We start from the raw sequence: 19,759 nt of genomic DNA, 5'->3' as shown, positions 1-19,759 counted from the left end.
ATATAAATCAAAATACTAACGGTGCATCACTGGTAGCTGAGATTCTGGGCAGTTTTTGTTTTAGTTTCTCTTTCTCTGCTCCTAATTTTTCTATCATAAACATGCTTTCTGTCTCCCACCTCCAACCATTGTGTGTGTGTGTGTATGTGTGCATGCATGTGTGTCCCTTCAAAATGATTTCAGACTTTAGTAAAATAGGACTGTAACATAAGAAATTGGGAAGTGTTCTCCCCACCTTAGTAACCAGTACAGCAATAGTACAAGAGTTTGCTAGTAAGACGGCCTGAGTCCCTGCCTTGGTTCTGCCATTTGCTAGTTTTATATCTTGACCTCTTGACTCCTTCTCTCCTATCTTCCACCCGAGGATGATGGGATCTCCCACTGGGTAATTTATGATGCACTACACTGGTCCGGGTGTTATCAAGCTCTCCGGAGATGTGTACATTCAGGCAGGCTAGAACAACAACCTGACATGTTTTGAAATCTAAGAGGAGTGGAAGGTGCCCATGGTACAGATGCTGTCAAGCCCGCAGGGGGAAATATCAGCATCCGCAGGAAATGTGGACCAGCTGAAGATGGCATCACGAAGGAGCTTCTGGCACCACTTTGCAACCCACCCCTGAACTGCTGCTTGTGTTGGATGTCCAACCGGACATCGGGGAAGTTTCCAGGGGAGAGTCATACTGGCATACTCATTTCTGAAGAATTATGAAATAATGGGTCAGTATCTGTTGTCGTAATTACGTGGCAAGCTAACTGCTATTTTTCTTGATGAAGCTGACTCTCTAAAGCCTCAGATGAAAAAAATGCTTCTGCCTTTCCCTGAATGATGTGAACTAGAGGAGGGGAGAGATGCCTTTGTCTTGTTTGCTGCTTTTGTTTTCTTTCCTTTTTTTTTGCAATGAGAATTGTTGCTGCTGCTGCTGCTATTTGTTTTTGTAATTGTTCTTTGAAGGCCTCAGGCGAGAAAGCTGTTCTAATTGTACAAATCACAATGCAGCTGAATCACAGGAACAGTCCCAAGTAATCTGTGCAACCATTTGACTGAACTTTCAAGCTAGCTGGGGGCGCTTCCCCAGCTCCCAAGTGACCAGCTTGTAAGGACGGACATAAAGAAGCCGCCAAATGAGATGTGGGAACAGTTGTGTCATAAGCGTCAGAGATTCAATTCCAGGCGGGCAGAGTCAAGCTGCCCTCAGCCTGACTTGATAAGCAGTGTGCTAACGCAGACGCTCCAGCCATGCCCCATTTTGTTAAAACAGGAGCCCACATGAGCTCAGCATACTGAAAATGGATGTCTTGTGGACAAATTCATGCTGAGTTCTGATTTCTCCCTGCCACTATAGCAGCATAAATGAGGCAAGTTGCTTGAAACTTGCTAAACCACTTCCAATGCCAGTTAGAGCTCAGATGGGCAGTTCTCCCAGTGCCCATCCACACAGGAACAAGAGATGACTCAAGAAGTGATTGTGACTCATCTAGTTTATCATCCCAAAATAAGATAAGAGCAGGGAAACTTTGAAGAACAGTTTCCTAGTAAGAAAGCCTCCAGGAGGGGAAGAGGATGCTTTGCACTTCTTCAATCATTCAAAGAGCTGAATTGCAGCTTTATTAAGTTCTAAGCACAGTCCACGGCACTGTGGATAGAGTGAAGAAGAGAAATTACTTCCCTTCAAGGAGAGTGAGGAGGGCTCTCTGAGAGGCACTTAGGGAGTTCTGGTTGTCAATGAGAAGGTGGCAGAGCTCTCTTCTGTAGGCTAGTCTGTACAACTAAAAGAAGACAGGATTGTTTTTGAGAACAACAGCAAGAATTTAATGGTTGAGTGTTTCCATTGGCAAGTGAATTCTGTGGAAGGCAGGTGGGTATGAATTATCTTGAAAGGCTTGTGTCCATGAACAGTAGCACCCTGAAACCAGGGAAGAAGGGGTTCCTGACCTAGCTCCTGAATCTTAGCAGACATGTCTTTCCTTCCATGCTCCCGACTTTTCAGAGAAATGTTATAGATCACGAGGTCCGGAGACATGCCACCGTAGGGACATGCCTACCTGCAGACTGTGCCCTCTTCCAGGCTTGGGCCACTGGGGTTCCAGAAGTCCCTTCCCAAATGGCTCCAATTCTTGCAATGCTAGAACCCATGAGTAGGACCAGGAAGTGTTCAAGGGTTAGCGTTTGCTGGTGGACATGGGGGCAAGAGTGTCCACACACAGATGCATAAGACCCTTTGCGATGGCCAAGGCAGAGAGAGGAGAGGTCAGTAGTGTTTGGGGGAGGGGGGCCACAGGCTGTTTAGATGTGGAGCCAACTTCTGGCATGGATTTCCAAAGAGTGTGAAGATTCTGAATATGTCTGCATCACCTTCTAGTTTATTATTAAGGTGTGCTTACCTCAGCCTAAAAATAGAACACATTAAGTCATTTTTAACTTGGTTTATATTTTAAAAATGTATTTAAATACATAAAAATGGTGGTTTTCTGGTTGTACTTCTGCCTTGGTTCCACAAATGTTAGGAAGGTGCTGCCTTCCATGAGCAAACCTCCATGGAAATAAACTGAGACAGAGAATCATAAGACCGTGGGAAGATCCATCCCTAAAGTCACGGAGCACAGGTCAGAAGTCCCTGGAGTCAAGGTGTGGAATGGAAAAGACTGCAGGAAGAGATGAACTTGAAGGAAATAAAGGAGCTAAGAGAAATCAGAGAGGAGACTAAAGAATCCTCCGGAGTTTTCAGATATAGTTGGAATTTTGTCATCTGCCTTAGTGGGGAACAAACAAAAGGCCAGGAGAGAACCGCAGTTACAGCCCTGTAAAGGGCACTCACAATCCAGAGTTCCTTCCCTGCCTTCCTCCTAGAGCCTAGAGAAGGGGGTGTGGGTGAGGGAGGGGTGGTGACGGGCAGGGCTGAAAGAACAAATCACACAGCTTTTGTCCCACTGTTTACTTTCTAAAGTCTAAGTTTGGATAAAGAGAAGCTCTTATTTGAATAAAAGATTAAAATAGTATTTAATTGGACTTTTAAAACATCCCAAAATGAGAATTTAATACTATCTGAAGAAAACTTGGAAAAGCTCTGGAGTCAGCTCAGCCACTTTCAGGAAGTAGGAGAGAGCGCAAGGTTTGTCCAAGGGGTTGGACAGCCATGATGAGAGGGAGGGAGTTAACAGTACTTACTAACTCTTCATTTTAAGTTCTTCATGGATACAGGTTTTTTGTTTCCTCTCCTCCAGTAAAATAAGGGCAATGTGGTCCAATTTTAAGCTGTGAAGAATGGAGTACACAAGTAAAGTTTCTAGCATGTTCCATGACCTAGTGTAGTAGCTATTCTAATTGCTGTTGATGACCTTATTGCTGAAATCGTGTACTAATGACACTCATTCTTTCCTGAGTGGCACTGAAACAGTGGTAAACAGGCATTTCTAGGAGGCCCCTTCTTGGGACTCAATACTTTGCAGCTCCAAAACGGAAAAGGTAGTAGTTGGGCTTTGACACAGGGGTCTCATAACAATCACTCCAGAGCAAGAGCAGTGGGAGAAGACAATATCCATGGAAAACCTACTGAGACCAGGTATAATGCTGGGCACTTGCATACATCTATTTTCACCATTTAACATTCATACGTACTATGGCTAGGGACCAGACACACCCTGACTGCTCTTACTCCACAACAATTCCCTGAAAAGTGAAACAGACCCCAAGAATGTGCCTGAAACCTTAGATCTGATGTCTTGACAGCCAGAAGTTACTACTCTGTAGAAGTTGCCTGCAAAGGCTTTCAGCTTTCTGCAGCCAAGATGCATAAGGGCTCCTCAGAGAGCGCTCTCAGGGACAGGAAGGGAGGACAGCAACGGCTTCTTCAGGTGTGTTTGTCTTGATTCTAGAAGTCAGGCTCACTTTATTTTATTTTTTAAAAGAAAAAGTCAGGCTCACTTTAAAGCCTGAGAATTGAGGATTCTTGCTTGGAGGAGAGAAAGACTACTCACTCTCCTTTGATCTGCCATTTTGACCAAACATGCACATGACATTGGCACTTCATTCAAGAGTCAGTAATGACTTTTAGAGCGAGAACCCGAAGCCAGAGCTGAAACATGAGCAAAGGCAACAGACAGAGCAGACCACAGAGGAATAATTCTGTGAAACACCCCTACTTGGGATATTTCTGGCAGGGTTACCATCTAAGGAAAAGACTCCTGTTTTGCTACTGTGGGGGGTTGAGATGGCACAGCTCAGAATGGCTACCACAATCCTTGTTATTCACAGAGGATAATTTGAAGGAGCAGCTTTTACCTGAGGGCTGAAGACAGGTGTCTACCTATGAGACTTGAAACCCATATGACCCAAGCTGGGGACATCATGGCTGTGTGACATCTAACTGCATGATGGTAAAAGTAAAAAATAATAATAATAATTAAATGGTCTGACAGACCATTCACAGAAAAAAAAAATGTGTACATGCCTGGAAAACAAATGGGAAGGATTCAACCACACCAGTAATCAAGAAAACATAAATTGCAATAGCAATGTTTCTCAGCAAACATTTCATAAGCTCCACCACATGCAAGGTATTAAGTCCTAAGAACTCAAAGCTGAAAGGCAGGTCTACTTTTTAAGAAGCTCATACCCTGATTGGTGAGAATAAAAGATTAACAGACTGTAATAGCACAGCACCATAAGGCCTAAGAGGGGCTGTCGTGAGGGGCTAGGAAGGAGATCTTGCAGGACACCTCACCTGGATTTGAGAGGTCTGCAGGAACTTCAGTTGCTGAAAGGTGCTGTCTAATTGGTGACCTACAGAACAAGTGAAAGGTCAGAAAGAGGGAGGGGAAGCCAGAAAGGCACTCTGAACAGAGGGCACGTCCTGGCTGAGGTTGCCAAGCAGAACTGGCTCTGTTGTTCCAATGCTCCTCAAGCCAGAGACTGGAAGAGGACACACTGAGGGAGAGGCCTGGCGATGCACAGTGCACAGACCATCGAGAGCCTTTGTCAATCAAGTAAGTCCAAGGTATTGTTACTTTTCCCTGGAATTAGATAAGGACCAGTGAGTAGCTGTAAGTTTGGAAACACCAAAGGCATTGCATTTGAGAAGGATGACGCTCATGCAAGGTGGAGAAATGCTTCAGGAGGCATGAAGTAGCAATGGAAATGATGTGAGAAAGGCAGATCATGTGGGATCAAGGAAGAGATCTTGTTTGGAAAGCCCTCTCCTGAACCCCAGGCATATCTTGAAACAGAAATTTCTGCACAAGTGGTATAAGTGAGCCCTGCTATACCATGAGAGAGAAGGAAAGAAAGACAGGAAGGGAATAAAACCAAGGAACAGCTTAATAGTGATCAAACTATGGTATGGATAGTAGACTGTTAGAAGACACCTAAGACACTGGGTTGTTATTCTACCAACATTTGACTCTAATTGGATCATTCCCAACTTTTCCCAGGCCAGAGTTCAATTTCCAGTACTGAGGTACAGGATAAAGGAAGCCACCATAAAAGCTTTAGGGGATCACACAGTGGTCCAGGTGCATATGGGCATCTTTCAGCAGTGAGTCTCTCCTATGCACCAAGGTTTCATAATCAGAGCTCCCTGCATCTCGATATTTCTATAGAAATGTATAAATGCCCCGAGGTGTAAGCAGATTATGAGTTAGACTCAAGGAAATGACAGTCTCCCTGGGAAGTAAACTTCCCTGTATCTCTGTGCAATCACCCTGCCCAGTTCCGGGCTGGGTTAACAGCCCCTCATTTCCAGAGGTGTCAGATATGCCATGATAATTACCATTATGATTATTTATTGAGCACTGACAGGGTTCACATAGAAAAGGTTTTGTAAAATAATTAATGTTGAAAATGCAATTACTAGAATTTATTTCTTGAAACATATCCAAAAGTACTGGAAATTATTACCAATAATAGGAAGGATGTGCAACAGCCACCCAGCAGCAGGCTATGTGGGAGCAAAGTGTGTATTTCTTTCTTGTTTCTCACCGGACTGTGCGATGAACACATGAATTGATGGCTCAATGTTAGCTATCATCTCCTCACTTTAAAATAGCTGTTCATTGGTACATTTATGAAATACATTGAATTATGTATTTTGGAGCTTGGAGACCAAAATTTTGGTCCCAGTTCTGTTCTTTACTAGCAGTGTGACTTTGAGGATGTCATTTTACTTTCTGATCAGTCTTTGCATATGCAACCATAAAGTAGAGCTAATAACCCCTCTCTGCCTATACAGCATTTGGAGTAGGCACTCATGTTGGCAAAACAAATGAATAGAGATGTCTGGATACAGTCTTTAGCATATTTTTTTTTTAAAGATTTTATTTATTTATTCGTACAGAACTGGGGTACAGGCCAGAGATGCGGAGGGTGAGAGGATTCACCAGAGACAGAGCAGGGAGCAGAACAGGCAGATCGACGAAGTACACTGCTGAGGGGAGCAGCGGGCGGGTCAGGAGAGGTCTGCCACGCCATGTGGTCGCCTCCGGGGCAGGCGGGGATCGAACTCATGCGGAAGTGGCTTTAGTTTCTTAGTGTAGTGCTTTAACCCGCTGCGCCACCAGGGAGGGCCGTCTTTAGCATATTTTAAGAGTGGAAAAGTTAGCAATCATTATTGCTTTTATGTTTTATGATAATCCAAAGTTATTCAACAGTCAGATTAATTTCTCTATAATTCTTTATTTATTATTACTTGCTAGGTTCTATGAAAGCAAATTAAGCTTTCTTGCAGATATTGCTGAATTTGGAGATCTGAACTCAGTGCTTGGCTTTATGAAGCACCCCCTACATTTTGTATTTCTGAGTGCAAAATAGGATGCACCAGTGAGACCATGTAGGAGTGGAAATGACAGAGATCAGAAGACAGGGATCAAATTCTTATTCTTGAAAGCTTGTGAAAGTATTAGCAAACTAGGGCAGATAACTAGCAAATGTAGGGTGTGTCCTCATGGGCTGTGAGATCCATGAAAGCCAAGAACACATTCCAGCCCCAAATCCCCTTCCAGATGTGTGTTATTCATCAAGTCACATAACCTCTCTGAGCTCCAGACCATTGTATCTAAATTGTAAAACCTCATGTCATTCTGTGAGAGTGAACTGAGGTGACTAGAAAGGGCCTAATGTGGTGTAAGGTAAATGAAGATGGTCAAGCTTTTATGCCGCTGGCCTCCGTAGCTATCACCTGTGGCCTTGACTGCAGGAGGTCCTTGGGAATGTGGGCACCGGGCACACATGCTGGTGGTGGACACCTGGGGTGTGGTGTGTGTAGGTGTAAGTGGTAGGCATACCTGAGTCTGGAGGCTGAAGCTATAAGGGCGGCATCACTCAGAAACAGCAGGCAGCTACCGCAGAGAAGCTATGAGAGCATGATCAATGGCTGCACGAGGAAGACACCACCAGAGAATGTAGAGAGATGTCCCAAAGAGAAAGAGTAAAGAGTTGCCAGAGGCCAGGAAGCTGGCAGGCCTGCCTTCCTGCCTTGCCAGCTTGTGTGCTTGCCCACAAAAAAAAAAGAGCATGGTATAAAAAGAGCATGAAGGCCTTAAAAAGCCACTGAGGGGCCCTCCCTGGTGGCGCAGCAGGTTAAAGCACAGCATTAAGAAGCTTAAGCCACTTCCACGTGAGTTCGATTCCTGCCTGCCCTGGAGGAGATCCACATGTCGCGGCAGACCTCTCCTGACCCGCCCGCTGCTCCCCTCAGCAGTGTACTTTGTTGATCTGCCTGATCTGTTCCCCACTCTGTCTCTGGTGAAGCCTCTCACCGCCCCCTGAGCCTCTGGCCTATACTCCAGTTCTGTATGAATAAATAAATAAATCTAAAAAAAAAAAGCCACTGAGGGCTCCAGGACTCTCCTTTGTCCATCTTCCTGAACTGTTAGAGAACCAGTCATGTGCCTTTTTTTTTTTTTAATGTATCAACAAAGGCACAGCTAGGAGCATTGAATCCTAAACAGACTGTTTATGAAATTTTTAAAAAATTATATTTCCTTTTTGTATATACAGCGTACAGTATTAATGGAAAATAATGATTTGGGATGGGAAGGAAGTTATGAAGGGGCACATTGGGGAGAGAACTGTAGCACTACACGTGGCATGCAGCACAGTGTGTTTTAATCCTCTCTTCCTCCCTTTGTTTCTTGCCCCCACTTCTCAAATATTAACCATGGAGAAAATAGTCTGACTAGGACAGTGTTAATATGACAGACACAGGCCACAGAGGCCAAGGACATACACTCTGGAGCTGAATTATGGCGCCCAAAGCCTGACTCTGATCGTTCTAAGCTAGGTGCCAGCCTCCTCATCTGTATACCAGGAGGACTAAGACCTCAGGTATAAAGATAAAATCAGCCCATATGTGTGATGTGTTTAACTCTTGGCACACAGTGAGTGCCAGATAAGCACTGGTGAGCTGAAACCGAGTCTTGTCAGCCAGTCTTTACCATATCTAAGCTTTATCTGGCAGGAAGAATTCTAGCGGAGAGGGACTAGCCCTTCAAAGCCTCGTCTGGCCTCATTTCTTGACTGACAGCTTTAAAACCAGGTGTGCTATATATCTTGGACCATCCCCCAAAGCTACATAAATCTTTATAGAAGTGGATTGTAAAGAGCCAGGTATTGGAAAAGTGAAAACCCTAATATCCCAGTCGATCATCTGAGAGTAGTTCAATGGTGCTTCTTGAAGTCCACTGGCCTCGCCCAGCCTTGCTGTTATAGTCCTACACCTTGGACCCAGAGGCAGAGGGCAATGCCATTGGCAGTTTGTCCCTCTCTTGCAACTGTCAGGTCAAACAAAGTAAACACTCAAAGGAATCAGGCTTTTCTCTTTCAGCATCAATGCAGAGACCCCAGTTGGTGGTGGGCATCCCTAACATATCCCTAGCCTAAGTACAGCTAATTTTTAGAGGGATGAGGAAGAGGACAGGTGGAAGAAGTAGGTGCTGGAGGATAGGAAATGCCACATTTGTTTCATCCATAATACAGACACGGTTGGGTCAAAGAGGAAAACCAGAAAACTTTTAAGAAAGCACAGGCACTTAGAAATAGATTAGTGTTCTTTTCCTTTCTTTGGGCCCCATGAATAACATTCTCTCCTTGACTGACCACAGATAAATTCTCCTCTAAGGAAAGCAGGTGTCCCTGGTCACAGTCTGTACCTTTTGGCTAAGGCAAGCAGAGAAGAGGTTGAGTCCCAAGGTCCCCGGCAAGAGGGGCCACGATGCCCAAAGAATGGAGCTCTGACCATCTGGGTCATGTAAGAGAAAAAGTCTCCTAAATGCTGTTTGGAGCAGGTCGTTGCACTCACTCTGTCTTCTCTTTCCTCTGCTCGTGATCATGAGCCAGTTTTGAACAAGGCCGTCTTAAGGCCTGTTTGGATTCCTGTGCACTCAGCTCTCTCAGACCCTTAAAAGCTTGAGAGGAAACATTTAAGAAGCATGATTGAGGCCAGCTGTGCTGCACCCCGGCCAACCCTGAGAGCCACCCTTGTCCATGATCGATTCTGATTGCTGCGGCAGCAGGGATCCCAGAGCGGCCCGCGAAGATGGCTAAGGTGGATGGAAGGAATGAGGTGGTCAGGCCACGGTCCATATAATCACTCCAGTCCAGGAAGTGGTCCTGCCTCAAAGGGCCTTTCGTGCAGACATCTTTCTGATGTTTTCCAAAATGACAAAATCACCTTAAAAGAAAAAGAGGAAAGAATGTCTTAAAATGCCTTCTGCAAACTCAGTCTTTCATCAGCCTCAATTGCCTGACACATTTGCTTCTTAGACTGAATCTCACAGCTCGTATTCGTCATTCCACTGGCTCCAAGCAGGTTACAATTGGAACTCTGTGAGTGCAGAAGATTGTGAAAATAACTCTAATCCTTCTTTCACCCCTTTGTCAAATCCCTGAGCACTGTGAGTTTCTCATTCATTGCATGGAAAGAAAGCATCTCTGTCCTCTGCCCTTGAATTTGAAATTGCTTTGGACTTTCTTTGGCCAGTGAGTAGAATGGTCAGATAGGACAGTGTGACATTTCCAACTTCTTGGCCTCAATAAATACTTCTACTTTATCTTGGCCTCAGCCTCGCCAGCTGCCACAATAAAAGTCTAAGCAAAGAGCAGGTAAAACAAAAACAAACCAGCTCTGCTATGTCAGACAAACTAGCCCCAATGCATATGGAAGTTCTCAGAGATATGAAGGAACCCCAGTCAAAATTGCCACCCTCCAGACAGCAAGCCAGATGCGTGTTTATTATTTTAAGCCAATAAATAAATGTTTAGGTCATTTGTTCATAGCAAAATTCATCATGAAGCTGATTTTTTTTTTCAAAATGGAAAATTCACCCTTAAAAAATTTTTTTTTCCTCCCTAAAAGTAGGGACTCTAGATCCAGCTTCCAGATTCTCCATCCTTCCTCCAGAGTCAGTAATTTGATGTATATCTATTCTGAATCTCACCTACCATATCAGCAGCTCCAGCGGTCTCCAAGCACCATCAGCTGGGGATCCTGGCTCTTCTGTGGCCTGAGGGAGTTTTTTCTTGGTGAGGCTTCCAGACCAGCCCACCCATTTCCATTCTTGAGGATATGAATGTCTATTCAGTGGACAAATGAGAATTCCCAGCTCCCATCCATCTCAAATATGGTAATTCTCCTGTAGAGGGGAAAGTAGTGTGCTCTGAATATAAAGTAAGTTTATTAACATAGTATAACACTGTTTCTTATCATTAGAACTGAAAAACAGACACACTAGAGGCAGAGAAAGTCTCGGGAAGCAGCAGGTTCTCACGCTTGAGTACGCAAGCATGCATGTGAACGTGTTCTTGTAGCGCATTGCAAGCGCTGGGGAGAGAGCTAACGTTTATTGTCTGCCTGCTATTTGCCTGGCATATACTGCGTCCTCACTATTTTTGACAAAGTCTCATATCACCATTGTGAGTAGGTATAGTTAGCACCACTTGCTAAGTGAGGACACGATGTTGTGGCAAGTTAAATAAATTGCCTGAGGTCACACAGCCAGCAAGTACAGCAGGTCCTTAAATAATGCAATCTCATTGATCATTGTCTTGTTATAATATTGATGAGGCAAAAAAATTCTGCTACCAGCTAGCTTCACTGTCTGTGTGAAGTTGGGACATTTTCCCCAATCAGCATGGGTTTTCCAGGCCTTATACTTTCCTCCCACACCCCAAAGATTGAACTTCTGTCTACTGGCAGGGCTGGGTTTTCCCAGTCTGAGTTTGGGTGTGTGTGATATACCCTGTGATGGAAGGGTATCCTGTCCAGGCTTGGGTCCTGCCTGGTGCCCTGAGCAGTGAGATAGTCTCCAGCCAACCTACAACCCTAAACTAAAATAATCATGTTGGAAAATTATTGAATAAATGAATGTGTGAATACAAGCCACTGTTTATTAGAACTTTGGGTATTTATGTGAAGTTTGGTGATGTTTTTGTGACCAAAAATATGTGTTAAGTACTTATCTCTTATTTTTATCAATTTACGTATGGCAAAATTGACTTTGCTTAAAGTCACAGTTTCCAAGAACCTATGCAGGAGGTTAGATGAGGACTACAGTTTGCCGCTGTTATCATACCTCGAATGTTTTAATAATATTACCCTAATGGGACATCAGAAATTCAACAAATATTTGATTAAATGGTTTTCTTATATTTACCTACTTAAAAGGTGATAATAAAAATCCACATGCCCTAAATATCGTACCTACAACATTTAATATATAGGAGAACATCATTATCTTATCATTTGAAGGTCTCTATATACATTTTGTGGTACAGAGCCCAGAATATAGCTGCCTCTGATATCTTCGAAACATATTTATGCATCTATTATATTTGTTATTGCCTGGAAGGGTAAGAAATCTGTACTGTTCTTTTTCTTTAAAAAAAAAAAAATCTGGCTATGCACATCAGCTTAAGTGAGCGTGTAGCCATATACAATTCTTAATTGAATACCAAGCTGGCCAGGTCCCAAACATAGCATTGCAAATAGTTGTATAATTACTTGGGAACACATCATGATAAATCTACATTATGGACAGTTTCAACCTTTATTGAGAGTTTGGAGTATTCCCACCCTGACATTTATATTTAAAATAAGAGGGGTAGGAAAGCCAAGGTGAGGGAGGTCAAGCAATAATCAAGCTTGGTGTTCTGGGTAGGAGAAACTGAAGGCCTGGCAGACAGTGCCAAGCTTGTAGAAATATCTAATCCCTATACTACAACCCGAGTGCCAGGGGTATTAAACTTTCAGGTTGGAAGGAGGAGCTGACCTCTGGCTTCAGAGTGGACTTGGTCAACTGCCTGAGTAGAGGAATCCTCACTGAGCCATCTCTGTCATCCTCCACCCTTCCCAGAGAAAGAGGGGGAAGGAGGGTCAGCCAGGTCTTCCTTGGATGAAAAGGGGAAAGTTGAATTCTCTGCAGAGCTGAAAAATCCAGCTTAGCAGTGTGAGGTTGAAGGCCAGGTCTGATCTTCCCAAATCTCAAGTCAGCTTTGAGACCCTTCAACTTTCAGACAAAAATTCCCCTTGCAAGCTTCTGTAACAATTTAATTAAAACTTATTATGAGAATGAAATGAAAGCTATTTACAAAAGCAAAGCAAATTAACAGAAGATAAGTATTTCCATTTGTGAATTTACATGATTCTAGAATTTCTACTAAAGAAAAAGAATAGTCATCAGAAATAAAGTCATTGAAGTTAGTAACGTTTGTCTTTGTTTTCAAATCCTGGAGTAGAAAAGGATCTATGGCAGATCTTTAGTTTATGACAGATTTTGGTTTGAAGCAGCTTTAACTTACAAAGTATATGAGTTTAGGCAAGCTACTTAATTTTTTGACACTCAGATTTCTAATCTATAAAGTGTGGATAATACCAAGTCAGAGTTATTCAGAAAACTTACTGAGATAAATATGTGAAATTTTCTAGTACATGAAACTGTCAAATAGATTTGTTCATCCCATTCCCACCCCTACAGCTCTCCACCATGTCACTCTATCCACAATCTCCTTTCTCTCCTACCCTCTACTAAGTCTGAGTATTATGAATTAAATTCACCCTGAGTTGACAGTAGCACTTAATGATTTTAATTTTCACAAAGGTTTGGATCTTAAATTGTATAATATCAAAGTAAGATACTCAGAAATCCCACATTACTTTGGACACAGAGGCCCTCCTAGCACCCCTAAGATCATGTCTAGATTCAGTTAATGATAAAGTCATCTACACTACTGATCAGTGATCTTCATAGTGGAGCTATGAAGCCTGAAAGTGTATAAAACATCCCACTAAGTAAGGCAGGGAGAAAATATTGGGACATTTATTTATACTTGTCTTTTTTAAAAGATTTATTTCTTTATGCATACAGAACTGGAGTGCAGGCCAGACGTGCAGGGGCAGTGAGAGGATACACCAGAGACAGAATGGGGAGCAGAATAGGCAGACTGATGAAGTACACTGTTGAGGGGAGCAGTGGGCGGGTCAGGAGAGGTCTGCCATGTGGGTCACCTCTGGGGCAGGGATCGAACTCACGCTGAAGTGACTTTAGCTTCTTAATGCTGTGCTTTAACCTGCTGTGCCACCAAGGAGGGCCCTTTTAATCCTTTTTTTTTTTTTAAGATTTGTTTATTTATACATACAGAATTGGGGTACAGACCAGGGTGCAGGGGTTTTGAGAGGATTCACAAGAGACAAAATGGGAAGACTGCTGAGGGGAGCAGCGGGCGAGGCTGGAAAGGCCTGCTGCACCATCTGGGTCACCTCCTGGCTCGAATTCTCACTGAAGCAACTGCCGCTGGCTTGCAGTGCTGCATCCTAACACATTGCACCACCAGGAAGGGCCTATTTATACTTGTCTTTAATGTTAGAATTTAAGCTCTCTGACTACTTAACATGTAGGCTGGCAGTAGGTTTACCAATGGGCTTTTATATCTAAATGTCACATAGAAAGGCAAATTTCTTTAACACAAAGGGAGTCACACATTTCTCATTCAATTGCTTTCATTCTTTACCTGGATGGAGATGCAACCCTTCAATTAGTCACCCTGTTGGTACTGAGTACTATAGTTTTTCATTCATGTCCTCCACTGGTTATGGGGGTTTGTAAGAGAACCCTCAGAATGTATATTGGATTCATACATAGATCTTTCCATTTTATAGAAGTAATGTAATTTCCCATTGATTATCAGGAAAAATCCCCCAAGCCAGTAACCCCTCTCTCTTGGTTCAAGTATGAACAGCTCGAAATAGCTAGGTGGCAGCCCAGATTCAGCTTAAAAGACCCCTAAATTTCCTGGTGGAAGTCTTCATCCTTTGAGAATAATATTCTTCCACAAGCCACACTCAAAGTTACTCAAAGAGCAACAGAAATTTTGCAAATGAATCCCTGGGGATCAAGAAAAGTAGCCACTCCTATGTTTAGCCCTCATGTTCCTCTGAGAGAGATGATGCCATATATTGGTCTTTGGAGCCTAGGACACGGTAGTGAAGATACTCCAGCCCATTAAAAGTTTTACTTAGCCAGTGACTATGGAAAGCCTCCTCCTCTGTAGTTTTCTCTTGGTTAAACATTTCACCCATTGGAAACAAACATTCTCAATATTGTGCTTATTTGAACTTTTGTCCACAAACATCTTTCCCAGATTTCCCTTTGTCCTTTCAAGTCCCAGACCATCTAGTTGAACCATCAGACTCTCTCCATGAATCAGAAGAGGTCCAGACATTTTCCATTTCTTCCTGCAGGCAAAGTGAACAACCCTAATGTGTACTGCTTCCTGGGGGATTTTCCTCCTCTGGAGTTTCCTTTCCTTCAGGACCACTCCAGAGACAGGCAGCCCAGTGACTCTCACCCTCCTAGAAGCCCCTCCCCTTCAGATGTGGCTAGAACTTGTGAATAGGGTTTGCTATTGATTTTGCTACTTTATATGGCAAAAGGGAGATGATCCAGATGGGCCTCAGGGCTTACAAGATCTTTAAAAGCAAGCTTCACTCAGGCTAGTGGACAAAGGAAGTCAGAGAGTCTTACAAGTTAGAGGAATCTGTTGAGTCATTGTTGACTTTGAAGATGAAGAGAGGAGGGGGGCGAGCGGGAGGGTTGGAGGAAGGAAGGTGGGTGGCCTCTTAGAATGGATATCCAGAAAATAAATCTCCAGACTTACTGCAAGGAACTGGATTCTGCTAATGAACCAAAGGAACTTATATGTAGGTCCTCCTGACAATAACCCAAACCAACTAACCAATTACTTTTATCTTTGTGGGATCCTAAACAGAGAATCCAGTCCAATTTATAGGGATTTCTGATACACAGACCAGTAGCTAATAAACTCCTAAGTCTGTGCTAATTTAGTAACAATAGATGCCAAATAAAATTCTTGAATGGGGATGTAACTCTGAAGTTATCCTCTCCCAAGTGATAAAATATTACAGTCTGGTTTTGTTTTTAATTCCTTAGTCAATTGATCACAGAAAATTCCTGAGACCAGAGGTGTGGGTTTAAAAAAAAAAAAAAAAAAAGGAAGGAAGTATGTATTCGTTTTCTTGGGCTGCCATTAAACACACACACACACACACATCACAAACTATGCAACTTAGGAAACAGACATTTCTAGTCTCACAGTCTCGGAGGCTTGAAGTTCAAGATCAGGTTTCCACAGATTTGATTTCTTCTGAATTGCCTGCCTTTGGCTTATACATGACCATCTTTTTGCCTTTATATGTTCTTTTCTCTTTGTGTGCTCATCCCAGTTATATCTTCATCCAAACTCCTTTTCTTATAAGGACATCAGTCAGACTGGGCTAGGGACTATCTGTTTGAAGCCCTGTCTCCAAAGGTAGTCAAATTTTGAAGTATTGGCACTTTAGGCTTCATATATGGCTTCTAGAAGACACAATCCAGTCTTTGATAAAGTACTGGAATAGTCTAAAATGTGTGCTCACGAAATTTATTTGTACTGCCTGGGCTTCAGTTCAATGATGGGAGATTTTTCCACACTCCTAATTGCTATCTAAGTAGATCACATAACCCCAAGTTCATGAAAGGAAGCTTATCCTCCTTAAAAACTTGGTGTCGGACCTCCCTGGTGGCGCAGCGGGTTAAAGCACTGCACTGAGAATCTAAAGCTGCTTCCGCATGAGTTCGATTCCCGCCTGCCCCGGAGGTAACCACATGGCGAGGCAGACCTCTCCTGACCCGCCCGCTGCTCCCCTCAGCAGTGTACTTCGTCGATCTGCCTGTTCTGCTCCCCACTCTGCCTCTGGTGAAGCCTCTCACCGCCCCTGAGCCTCTGGCCTGTACCCCAGTTCTGTATGTACAAATAGATAAAAAAAAAAAAACTTGGTGTCACCTGGATAAGTATTTAATTTCTATCATGGCCTAGTAGCAAGATGGGGAATTATTCTTCAAAAGGAAGGCAGCTAGTTGCAGAATAGTATGACTTTGGGCTGCAGACCTGGGCTTTGGCTCTACTATGAGAGCATGACTGAAGCTCCATACATCATTCCTGTTGGCCAAAAATGCATAAGCCAGGCTAGATCATATGATTCAATTGCCCAAGCAACTTGCTTGGAAACTTCAATTGGCTTTAGGGCCTTCTCCTCTAGGCCTCATGAAAAACTGGTGAAAATGTGTAAGAAATTGCATGCCCAGATATTATATATGTTTCTTCTGGAATCCAAAGAAGTTCACTTGTTATTGTGCCTCTTTTTCCGACATAGGTGGTACATAATTAAGAACTGTGTACTTTCTACATATTTTCAAAGTCTTACAGGACTGATTTAGAAATCTAAGCTTATGAAGCAATTCAATTTATTACAGTTTGTGAAAAAATTACATTTTAAGTTATAAAACCAGAACATTACCCCCACTTCATCACACCCAGAAAGATGATGTTCTACAGCAGTCCACTGAAACTCCTAGGCCTGCCTCTAGCAGAAGCTATATGCACGAATGCAAACAGCAAATTTGTACTGGAAAGAAAGAAAGCCCAGCCAGACTATTACAATAAACAGTAGATACAGATGGTAAACAGCTTACAAACAAGCATGGAGACTTCGTCAAAGCTAAATATTGAAGCCATCAAGGTCAGGACTGTATCTCACCTAAATAGTATCTTTGTGCCAATCAGAAAGTATCCCCATTACTCCCAGGTATATGTGGGTCCGAAGCAGGAAACACAGTCTGGTGAGAGGAGCCAGTCCCACCCCCACCTACTCATACCATTACTCTTGTACGTGACGTAATCTATACAACCATTTGTTCCCACGGCCCTGGCAATAGAAATGCATGAGTTGCAAGACAGTCTATTTAGGAAATGCTTCAATAAAGTACAGTTATATATTTCTCTCTTGAGTTCTTAGACTCCTTCTCCATGACTTGTGAAGGGCAAGAATCTAGGCAGATAGAAAACAATAGCTTTTAGTAATGTAAGCACCCAATGCTTGTTGGGATGGCTTAGGCTGAATTAAATCTCTTCAATTTGACTTTGTCTAGATGTGGGGATTTTATATATATATATATATATATATTTGATAATATTATGGTCATATTATCTAAATAATGAAAATAAAGTAATAGCTTAAACAACCAATTAGTTTTGCCAGTTAATTAATCATCAAGTAGTTATTTAGTTCCTGTGATAAACTTATTTAGAACAAAATATATAAAAGTTGACAAGAAGTGAAACCTTCAAGATTTTAACAGTCTGACTAAGGATATAATATCGGTGCACAGGAAAATAATAAGAAAATTCAGCCCTTAAGCATTTATTTTCTGCAACTGGCAAGGAATATGGTAAGAGCATTTTCCTGAATAGTTTGCTTGTTATTTGGAAATATTTTTGCTCTTACCTCACAAAACATATAGGTCTCATTTCACCAGTTTGGAGTTTTATTCAGAGGTCGGGGTATACAAGGAAATTTCATAACCTTAAATGTATTTTTCTACATCAGCATTTCTTCCAAATTAAAACTGTGAGACCAGACAATGGGGTGGGTCAGAATGAGAGTGCTTTCTACATACAAAGTTTAGCCAGAGGAAGATGGAGCTAGGAACAGAGGGTATCATATCAGCAGTACCCCAATATATCACTAATTTTGCCCAGGTGTTGAATCATCCACCTCCCCCCACCACCACCACCAACTGTAATATTTCTGGAGCCAGCAGCCTCTATGTGTGTCCACAAATATAAATTACTTGAAGAGACAGATCCTGTGTGTCCTCTGCTCCATCCCATCCATCACAGGCAAGCCTGCTGACTGTTCCACAGTGTTCTCACCCTGACCCACAAGAACTACCTTTGCTGAGAGGCAGGGGTGAATGAACCTCCTTCATCCCCAGCATTTCCACAGTGCGAGTCTGTCCTGATGGATGAGCCTTACTCCTTATACCCCAAGATCTGTGCACATGGGATGACTTGTTTTGAAATCAGTATCACTACACCACCTAGCTCTAGGGAGTTAAGGAAACAAAAGTGAGTGGGACTCTGAGACTGATGAAGAAAGTTCAGTGTCTTTTACCTTTTCTTTCATGCATTAGAAGTCAAATGTATGACTATATTTTTAAAGATGAAATTGCAAATTGAAATCTGTTCTGAATATGTTTGTCTACTTTTGTTCACACAGTGGCCCTCAAGATTAAGAATTTCCTGGAAGAGTTGTTTAAAATACAAATACCTGGGTCTCCTGTCCACACAAATGAAGTGGGAAACTCATGAATTAGCATCTTCATTAATAATTGCAGGTAAGATTCTGATGCAGGAAATTCTTGGGTCTATCACACTTTGAAAACATTCACATTTGGTGATCCCTGATATTGTCATTTTTGGTATATTCAACAGTCATTCTCTTCATATTTACCTATCAGGAACTTACTTGTGGCTTGCTGCTGGTGAAGAGTGAATTGTCAAATCTTAGGGTGTCTAAGAAAAATCATTAACCAGAAGTCAGGAAACCTGAGGTCCATGTTCTACCACTAAATAAATATGTGACCTTAGGTTGATAAATTAACTTCTAGTGATAATGATCCATTAAAATAAGTAATTTTAGGAGTCTTTTCATCTTAAAACATTTAGATTTTTTTATTAAAGATTTATTTACTTATTCATACAGAACTGGAGTACAGGCCAGAGATGCAGAGGGTGAGAGGATTCACCAGAGACAGAGTGGGGAGCAAAACAGGCAGATTGACGAAGTACACTGCTGAGGGGAGCATCGGGCGGGCCAGGAGAGATCTGCCACGCCATGTGGATCTCCTCCAGGGCAGGCTGGGATTGAACATGCAGAAGTAGGTTAAGCTTCTTTGTGCTGTGCTTTAACCTGCTGCGCCACAAGGGAGGGCCTATTTAGATATTTTTAACCTCAATTACAATATGCAAATTATACTTCATTTCATCTTTGTAAAGACTTTGGAGAGTTCTGATATTTCTGTCACCGCTTACCATTGAGAGGTTACTCCAGCTCCCCAAATTTTACTCTTCTCTTTTGCTTAGCAAAAAAAAAAAAAAAAAAAAAAAAAAAAAAAAAGGCAATGTTAAAATACAATGGGATTAGAAACATAGGATTTACAAAGTCCTACATAGGTGTAATAACTTAATAACTCATGCCCTCTAAGTCAGAAGATGCAACTGAGATTCATAAAACTAGAATTGTCTCATAATTACATCTTTGAAATTACGTGATTAAATTGGATTCAACATAAAGAGGAAAGCAATATAAACAACATTTTTAGGAAGTTTTTCTTATGAAAAGACACAGACCAGTCACTTGCTTATATTGGA

The sequence above is a fragment of the Condylura cristata genome, unplaced genomic scaffold (genome assembly GCF_000260355.1).
Source record: "Condylura cristata isolate star-nosed mole 26May11 unplaced genomic scaffold, ConCri1.0 scaffold00006, whole genome shotgun sequence".
Taxonomy (NCBI): domain Eukaryota; kingdom Metazoa; phylum Chordata; class Mammalia; order Eulipotyphla; family Talpidae; genus Condylura; species Condylura cristata.
This window is presented reverse-complemented; position numbering follows the sequence as displayed.